The sequence below is a fragment of the Bubalus bubalis genome, chromosome 4 (genome assembly GCF_019923935.1).
Source record: "Bubalus bubalis isolate 160015118507 breed Murrah chromosome 4, NDDB_SH_1, whole genome shotgun sequence".
Classification (NCBI taxonomy): Eukaryota; Metazoa; Chordata; class Mammalia; order Artiodactyla; family Bovidae; genus Bubalus; species Bubalus bubalis.
In genome coordinates this window covers 27,772,878-27,780,938 of record NC_059160.1, presented here as the reverse complement: position 1 = coordinate 27,780,938, position 8,061 = coordinate 27,772,878, and positions in this window count along the sequence as shown.

The following is an 8,061-nucleotide window of genomic DNA, read 5'->3' as shown; positions in this document are numbered from 1 at the left end:
TCACAATAAACTGTGGAAAATTCTGAAAGAGATGGAAATACCAGACCACCTGATCTGCCTCTTGAGAAACCTGTATGCAGGTCAGAAAGCAACAGTTAGAACGGGACATGGAACAACAGACTGGTTCCAAATAGGAAAAGGAGTACGTCAAGACTGTATATTGTCACCCTGCTTATTTAACTTCTATGCAGACTACATCATGAGAAACGCTGGGCTGGAAGAAGCACAAGCTGGAATCAAGGTTGCCGGGAGAAATATCAGTAACCTCAGATATGCAGATGACACCACCCTTATGGCAGAATGTGAAGATGAACTAAAAAGCCTCTTGATGAAAGTGAAAGAGGAGAGTGAAAAAGTTGGCTTAAAGCTCAACATTCAGAAAACGAAGATCATGGCATCTGGTCCCATCACTTCATGGCAAATAGATGGGGAAACAGTGGAAACAGGGTCAGACTTTATTTTGGGGGGCTCCAAAATCACTGCAGATGATGATTGCAGCCATGAAATTAAAAGACACTTACTTCTTGGAGGGAAAATTATGACCAACATAGACAGTATATTAAAAAGCAGAGACATTACTTTGCCAACAAAGGTCCATCTAGTCAAGGCTATGGTTTCTCCAGTGGTCATGTATGGATGTGAGAGTTGGACTGTGAAGAAAGCTGAGCACCGAAGAATTGATGCTTTTGAACTGTGGTGTCGGAGAAGACTCTTGAGAGTCCCTTGGACTGCAAGGAGACCCAACCAGTCCATCCTAAAGGAGATCAGTCCTGGGTGTTCTTTGGAAGGAGTGATGCTGAAGCTGAAACTCCAGTACTTTGGCCACCTCATGTGAAGAGTTGACTCATTGGAAAAGACCCTGATGCTGCGAGGTATTGGGGGCAGGAGGAAAGGGGGACAACAGAGGACGAGATGGCTGGATGGCATCAGCAACTCGATGGACATGAGTTTGGGTAAACTCCGGGAGTTGGTGATGGACAGGGAGGCCTGGTGTGCTGCAATTAATGGGGTCACAAAGAGTCGGACGTGACTAAGTGACTGAACTGAACTGAACTGAACTGAATGTTTTTCATCAAATTATTGTAATTAATAATGTACTCAGGAAAAATAATCAACATGGGCCTGAATAAACTGCATGATTAAATATCTGGAGAAAAAGATTATACCTCGTGACTTGGAGTACAGTACTATGCAATAAATATTATGATGATTTGCTGTCTTTAAATCAATATTACAGTTTTATTTCTTAGGCAGTTAAAATATGATTTTAAAAAGAACTCTTCAAATAATTAAAATGGTTACTGTATCATTTTTGGCCAGTCAAATGCACTAAATACAAATAATGGCTATGGCTTCAAGGAGGAGAGAGGAAAAGTTTTCATTAGCATAAATATGATTGTGTGTCTAGAAAATTTAAGAGAATCAGCTGAAACATACAAATGAAGTAATATAGTTAGATTAAAATTTTAAAATTCAATAGTTTTTCTGTATACAAAAATACTCAGAAAGAGTTTAATGGTGGAAACTCTATGCAATAAAAATGTAAACCAAGTACCAAAATAATAAAATTACCTTAATAAGAATTAATGGGAAGTTAATGAAGGCATACACCAGTTTATTTAGAGGTTTATGAAAAGTCTTGGAAACAGAGCCAGATACTTTGTTGTTCCTAAGCTGGAGGACTAGATGTTTATAAACATGTTGATGTTGCACCAAGTGTATTGAAAATGTATCTGTTCAGTATGGTGTTAAGAACAGCTAAGATCATTTTGAAAACAGAGTCAGAGAAATAAGTGTAGCCACCTAGGATATGTAGTCTTTTATAATGCACTATATAAAAATATAGTTTGGTAGAATCTATACCTGAAAAAATTGCCATTAATTGGACCTACTATACAAATTAATTTATTGTATGATAAGTAAAACATCATGAATCAGAGGGTAAATATCTCTTTATATATGAAAAATTATAGTAAAAACTTAGGATGCCAGTAAAATGAAAATGTTAAATTTGACTTTAAAATTTTAAACTTTATATACAGAAGGTGATAACCAAAGTTTAAATTTAGCATCATAAATTATGCTGTAAAATCAAAGTCATAGGGAAAAAATTCCAAAATGTTTATTTAAGTTTTTTGATGCTGAAATAGAAATCATTTACAAAGTTTTATTAAGTGCACCCTTATTATAGAATTATTTATGAAAAATAAGTTTATTCTGAAATACAATATTTAGTAAATATAACTGAATTATTTTTTATGTTTTTATTCATTTGCTACATAGATATCTTTTTGATTGTTGTGTTATACAATTAGTTTAATTGAAATGACAGAGGTTAAGAAGATAGGGAATTTGATATTTCACTAAAGCCGTTCGAAATTGAGTGAGGAAGGCATATATGCAATTAACTCTAGAGATTAATGGAGAATTAAGAATACTGGAGTGGGTGCTGTGCTGTGCTTAGTTGCTCAGTGTTGTCTGATTCTTTGTGATTCTATGGACTGTAGCCCTTAATGCTACTCTGTGCATGGGTGTTCTCCTGGCAACAAAACTGGAGTGGGTTGCCACATGCTCCTCCAGGGGAATCTTTCCAACCTCAGATTGAACCCAGGTCTCCTGCATTGCAGGTAGATTCTTTACCAGCTGAGCTATTAGGGAAGCCCACTGGAGTGGGTAAGCCGTTCCTTTCTCCTGGGGATCTTCCTCACCCAGAGATCGAACCGGGTTTCCTACATTGCAGGTAGATTCTTTACTGTCTGAACCACCAGGAAAACCCCATTTAAATAATAAAATTAAAATATTTGTGGTTGAGATTGAGTAATCAATAACTACATTTATTTTCAGATTTTCCTCTATTACCCAGATGTAGCTATAATTATTTTTAGAACAACTCTGATTTCATTTATTTACTTAAAGCCTCTAGTATATAATAGATTTGAGATTCTATATCATATGCTAGAAAATCAATGAATCCAAATAAAAGTAAATTCACTATTCATTCTATAATTCTTAAGTTAAGAAATTTAAAAAATCAAAATAAAAGTAGAGAAATACATACAGGGCAAATCAGAACTCCAAATACAGAATAAAGTTGTGACCTGCATAGACCAAATATGCATGTAGATTTAATTAATTTAATCAGAATCAATAATAAAATGAGATAAACAAACAAAAATCACCTCATTGCCAATTTTTTTTTAATTTAAATATGTAGTTGCTGCTGAACTTCTTTTGTTTTTTTTTTTGGTTTAAAGTCTAAAATTCCTGGACAATACCTTCCATTTTCAATTCTATAACTTCAGATCAAAATTAAGTGTTTGGGTAACTGAATTCACGTGGCCCAGTGGTAAAGAGAAGGCAGGCAATGGCACCCCACTCTAGTACTCTTGCCTGGAAAATCCCATGGACGGAGGAGCCTGGTAGGCTGCAGTCCATGGGGTGGCTAAGAGTCGGACACGACTGAGTGACTTCACTTTTACTTTTCAGTTTCCTGTATTGGAGAAGGAAATGGCAACCCACTCCAGTGTTCTTGCCTGGAGAATCCCAGGGACAGGGGAGCCTGGTGGGCTGCCATCTATGGGGTCACACAGAGTTGGACACAACTGAAGTGACTTAGCAGCAGCAGCAGCAGTGGTAAAGAATTTGCCTACCAATACAGGAGATGCAAGAGACACGGGATTGATCCCTGGGTCAAGAAAATTACCTGAATAGAAAATGGCACACTACCTCCAGTATTCTTGCCTAGGAAATTCCATGGACTGAGCCAGGTGGGCTACCATACATGGTGTTGCAAAGAGTCAGACACGACTTAGTGACTGAGTGCACACACACACACACACACACACAACTTAATTTTATCGTTTAAAATATATCTTTTATAACTTTTGTTAATAATATTATTTAGTTAAAATGTTTAATGGAAATTGATTTTCCAAGGTTTGTGTATGTTTGTTTTGACAGTAAGGACAAAGAACTGCTATTAAGAAAAGACACTTCATAATTCAATAAAATAAAAGCCAAGTATATTTATTTAAATCATATATTTTTTGATTTACCATTTATATAACTATGTCTTCTTACACACACATAAACAGGGGAAATTAGTTGTTTGGGATCTGATTTTTACTTCATTAGTTTAGGACCTGCTAATAAGTGTAACAGAGCAGCAATTTGGATGGCATGAAACTAGTCAAGTCAAGGAATACTAATGCTCAAAGTTCAGCAAAATTTTCAAGAAAAAGAAAGGAAACTTTGGCAGCAGTACATAATCCACAAATACTGACTGCTTTTTTTCATAGTGAGAAAGTTACTGTTTAAAGTGATTGCTATTTATATATGATAATTTCTGTTAAGAGCAAGGGCTTTTTTTCGAAAATGTTTTATTCCTAGAGTGTAGTTGTATAAGAAAAGAAAGTGAAGTCGGTCAGTCGTATCTGACTCTTGGTGATCCCATGGACTGTTCCTCTGTCCATGGGATTTTCCAGGCAAGAGTACTAGAATGGGTTGCCATTTCCTTCTCCAGGGGATCTTTCCGACCAGGGATTGAATCTGGGTCTCCCACATTGTATGCAGATGCTATACAGTCTGAGCCAAGTGCCTAGAAAATGACTAGTGCTCAAGAACACAAGAATGATTGAATAAATGAATGAAAGATACAAACTAATGAATAACTCCAGCTAGTCAATGGATTCAAGAAAGAAATGGAAGAAACGGGTATCTTAACATATCAAATAAAACGATAACTTCTTAATGTGTCTGAAAGATGTACTTTAAACCTGCTTTAAACTGCCACCCAATATTATTTCTCTAAAGACAGAGCCTTCACAAATGCTGCAAGAGATTATCACTGAGATATAATTTCATTTCATTAATAAAGGAATATATAGTTTATATGTTAGGGCTTCCCAGGTGGCTCAGTGGTAACGAAACCACCTTCCAATGCAGGTTGGATCCCTGGGTCAAAAAGATACCCTGGTGTAGGAAACAGCTGCCTACTCCAGTATTCTTTCTTGGAGAATCCTGTGGACAGAAAAGCCTAGCAGGCTACAGTCCATGGGGTTGCAAAATGTAGGGTACAACTGAGTATGAACACAGTTACTACAGAACATAAAGCCAAAAAAATATGCTCGTGGTGTGATCTGAGATCCCATTTTTTTATGTATATGATTTTGCCCTTCTACTGGAGCTCTTTCCCCCGCCTGCCCCCCACCCAAAAAAAAAAAAAAAATAAATAAACTATTTAATTCTGAGTTTTAAAGAGCAAAATAATTTACTATATTGAAACAGCCCATTCATCACATAAAGCATTTGATTCTGTCACCTCAAGTGCTTGTTAAATCATTTCCAGCTGCTACAATCAAGGGCCAGGTACTTCTAAGGTCTGGCACTTTCTGAGCTCTATTACACCTTTAAGTATGATTCTTCAATCCAATTCTAACCTTCATAATAATCAAGTGCCCACTCCAGTTAACTTCAAGGCAACTGGGAACTTGGAATTCTCTGTATGTGTCTGTCTCTGATTTTCAATCAGACCTCTTCATCCAAAACCTGAAAGGTTCTGAATATCTATGAAGTATTATAGTAACATTTTCACTTAAAGCAGTGTCAAGAGCAGCATCATTGCAATAAAACTTTGGCAAGGAAACTAAGCTATTAAAGGGATGCCTCTCCAAACCAACAAGGAAGTAACTCCGTGACAGAACGGACAAGTAATGTATTTACATGATTGTACCTACAAGAATCCACGGACTGAATAATTTAACATTAAGGTGGAATTCAGTGACATTTAAATTATGAGAAAAAAAGGGACAATTCTGTGTTTAATAACCTATAGTGAAGAAAGTTACACGTTAGCTTTATCTACATATAATGGTTGATTTTTTTCAACAAATATTTATTAAGCCTCCACTTGGGAGTACTGGTAATGTGTATACGTATCAATTTAATATAATTCAAACATATCATAAAAGTAACAAAATAGAACTTAATGATTTAAAAATGTGTAGTTCATGCATTTGCTTCATTTTATTAAAAAATTTATAAAAGCGTTATTGAGATTTAATTCACATATCCTAAAATTCATCTTGTTCAAGTGTACCTTTCAGTCATTTTTAGCATATTCACAGAGTTATGCAATCATCACTACATAACATTTTCATCATCGTTAAAAAAAAACCCTTAGCAGTCAGAGTTGTATTACAGTGTTCTCGTGTACCCACATTCAGACTCATATTACTAACATTTAACATTAATATGGTAGATATGTCACAAGCAATAAACAAATTTGATACACTATTATTAACTACTGACTATATTCACTAGAATATAGACATATTAAATTCCTTAATTTTAACTTAATATCTTTTTTTGGTTCCAGTATCCCAACCAGGATACATTATTTTTAGTTATGTGTCCTTAGAAATGTCAACCCATTCCAGTGTTCTTGCCTGGAGAATCCCAGGGATGGGGGAGCCTGGTGGGCTGCCGTCTATGGGGTCGCACAGAGTCGGACACGACTGAAGTGACTTAGCAGTAGCAGTCTCCTCTTAACCGTGACAGTTTCTCAGACTTTTCTATTTTTGATGATCTTGGTTTGTAATTCCCCTGTCTTGTAATGTATTTATCTGTTTTCAATATTAGGGTAACATTGACCTTATAACATGACTTAGAAAGTGTTCTTTTTGCTTTTATTTTCTTGAGATTATCATGGAGAATTTGTATTATTTCTTTGGTAGAATTCATCAGTGAAACCAACTGGGCTTAATGTTATCGTTTCTGAGAAGATTATGAATTGTTAGCTCCATTTCCATAATAGTTATGGGGTTATTCAGATCATGTCTATTTCTTCTGTGTGAGGTTTGTACTTTTTGCATTTTAAGAAATTGGTTATAAAATTTGTGAGCATAGAGTTGCTGATATTTTTCTTTCTTATTCATATGCATGGAATTAATAGTGATGACCCATCCTTCCTTTTTGACACTAGTAATTTGGGTCCTCTATTTTCTTGATTAGCCTAACTAGAAATTTTTTAATTTTATCAATATTTTTAATAATCAGGTTTTAGTTTGACTGATATTCTCTTTTTTTCAGCCTATTTTTCAGTTTTATTTTTTCCCTAATATTTATTATTTCTTTTTTCTTGTTTAATCTTAAATTCTCTTCTCTCTCTAACTTTCTGAGGTAGAAACTAAGTTATTCATTGTAGATTTCTCTTTTTTCTTTTACATTTTCTTCTGAACACTGCTTCCACTGTATCTCACAACTTTTGATAATTTACATCCTAATCTTCATTTTGTTCAAAATGTTTTAATTTTCTTGTGAGACTTTTTGAAACCACAGATTATCAGAAGTGTGCAAATTAATTTCCAAGTATTTGGGTGATTTTCTATCTATCTTTTCAGGTGTTGTTTTCTAGTTTAATTCCATTGTCATCTGAGGACTTACTTGTTCTGATTTCAATTGATGGCCTTCATAGCCAATATAGTCTATCTTGGTGAACGTTCTATGCCATTTGGGAAGAGTGTGTACTCTTCTTTTATTGGTTGGAGAAATCTAAATAACAATTATATGGCGTTGTTTAATAATATAGTTCAGATCATCTATGTTCATACTGATTTTTTATCTCTATGATCTGTCAATTGCTGTTGGAGGGGTATTGATATCTTCAAATAAAATGGTGGATTTTTCTATTTCTTCTTTTACTTTTAATGTATTTTGATGCTCTTCTGTTTCAGACATACACATTTAGGATTGTAATGTGTTATTAGAAAGTTGACCCCTTTACTATTATGCCTTTCTTAATCTCTATTAATTTTCCTGTTGTGGATTCTACTCTGTCTGAAATTATTATAGCTACATTGCTTTCTTTTGATTAGTGTTGTTATTGGATGGTTCTCTCTATCCATTTAATTTTAACCTATAAAATTTAAAGTCTTTAAATTTAAAATGGGCTTCTTGTATACAACATAATTTTTAAAAAATCTACTCTGACAATCTTCATTTAATTGGTATATTTAGACCATTGAAAATTTAAAATATTTTGATATATGTTTCTTAATATCT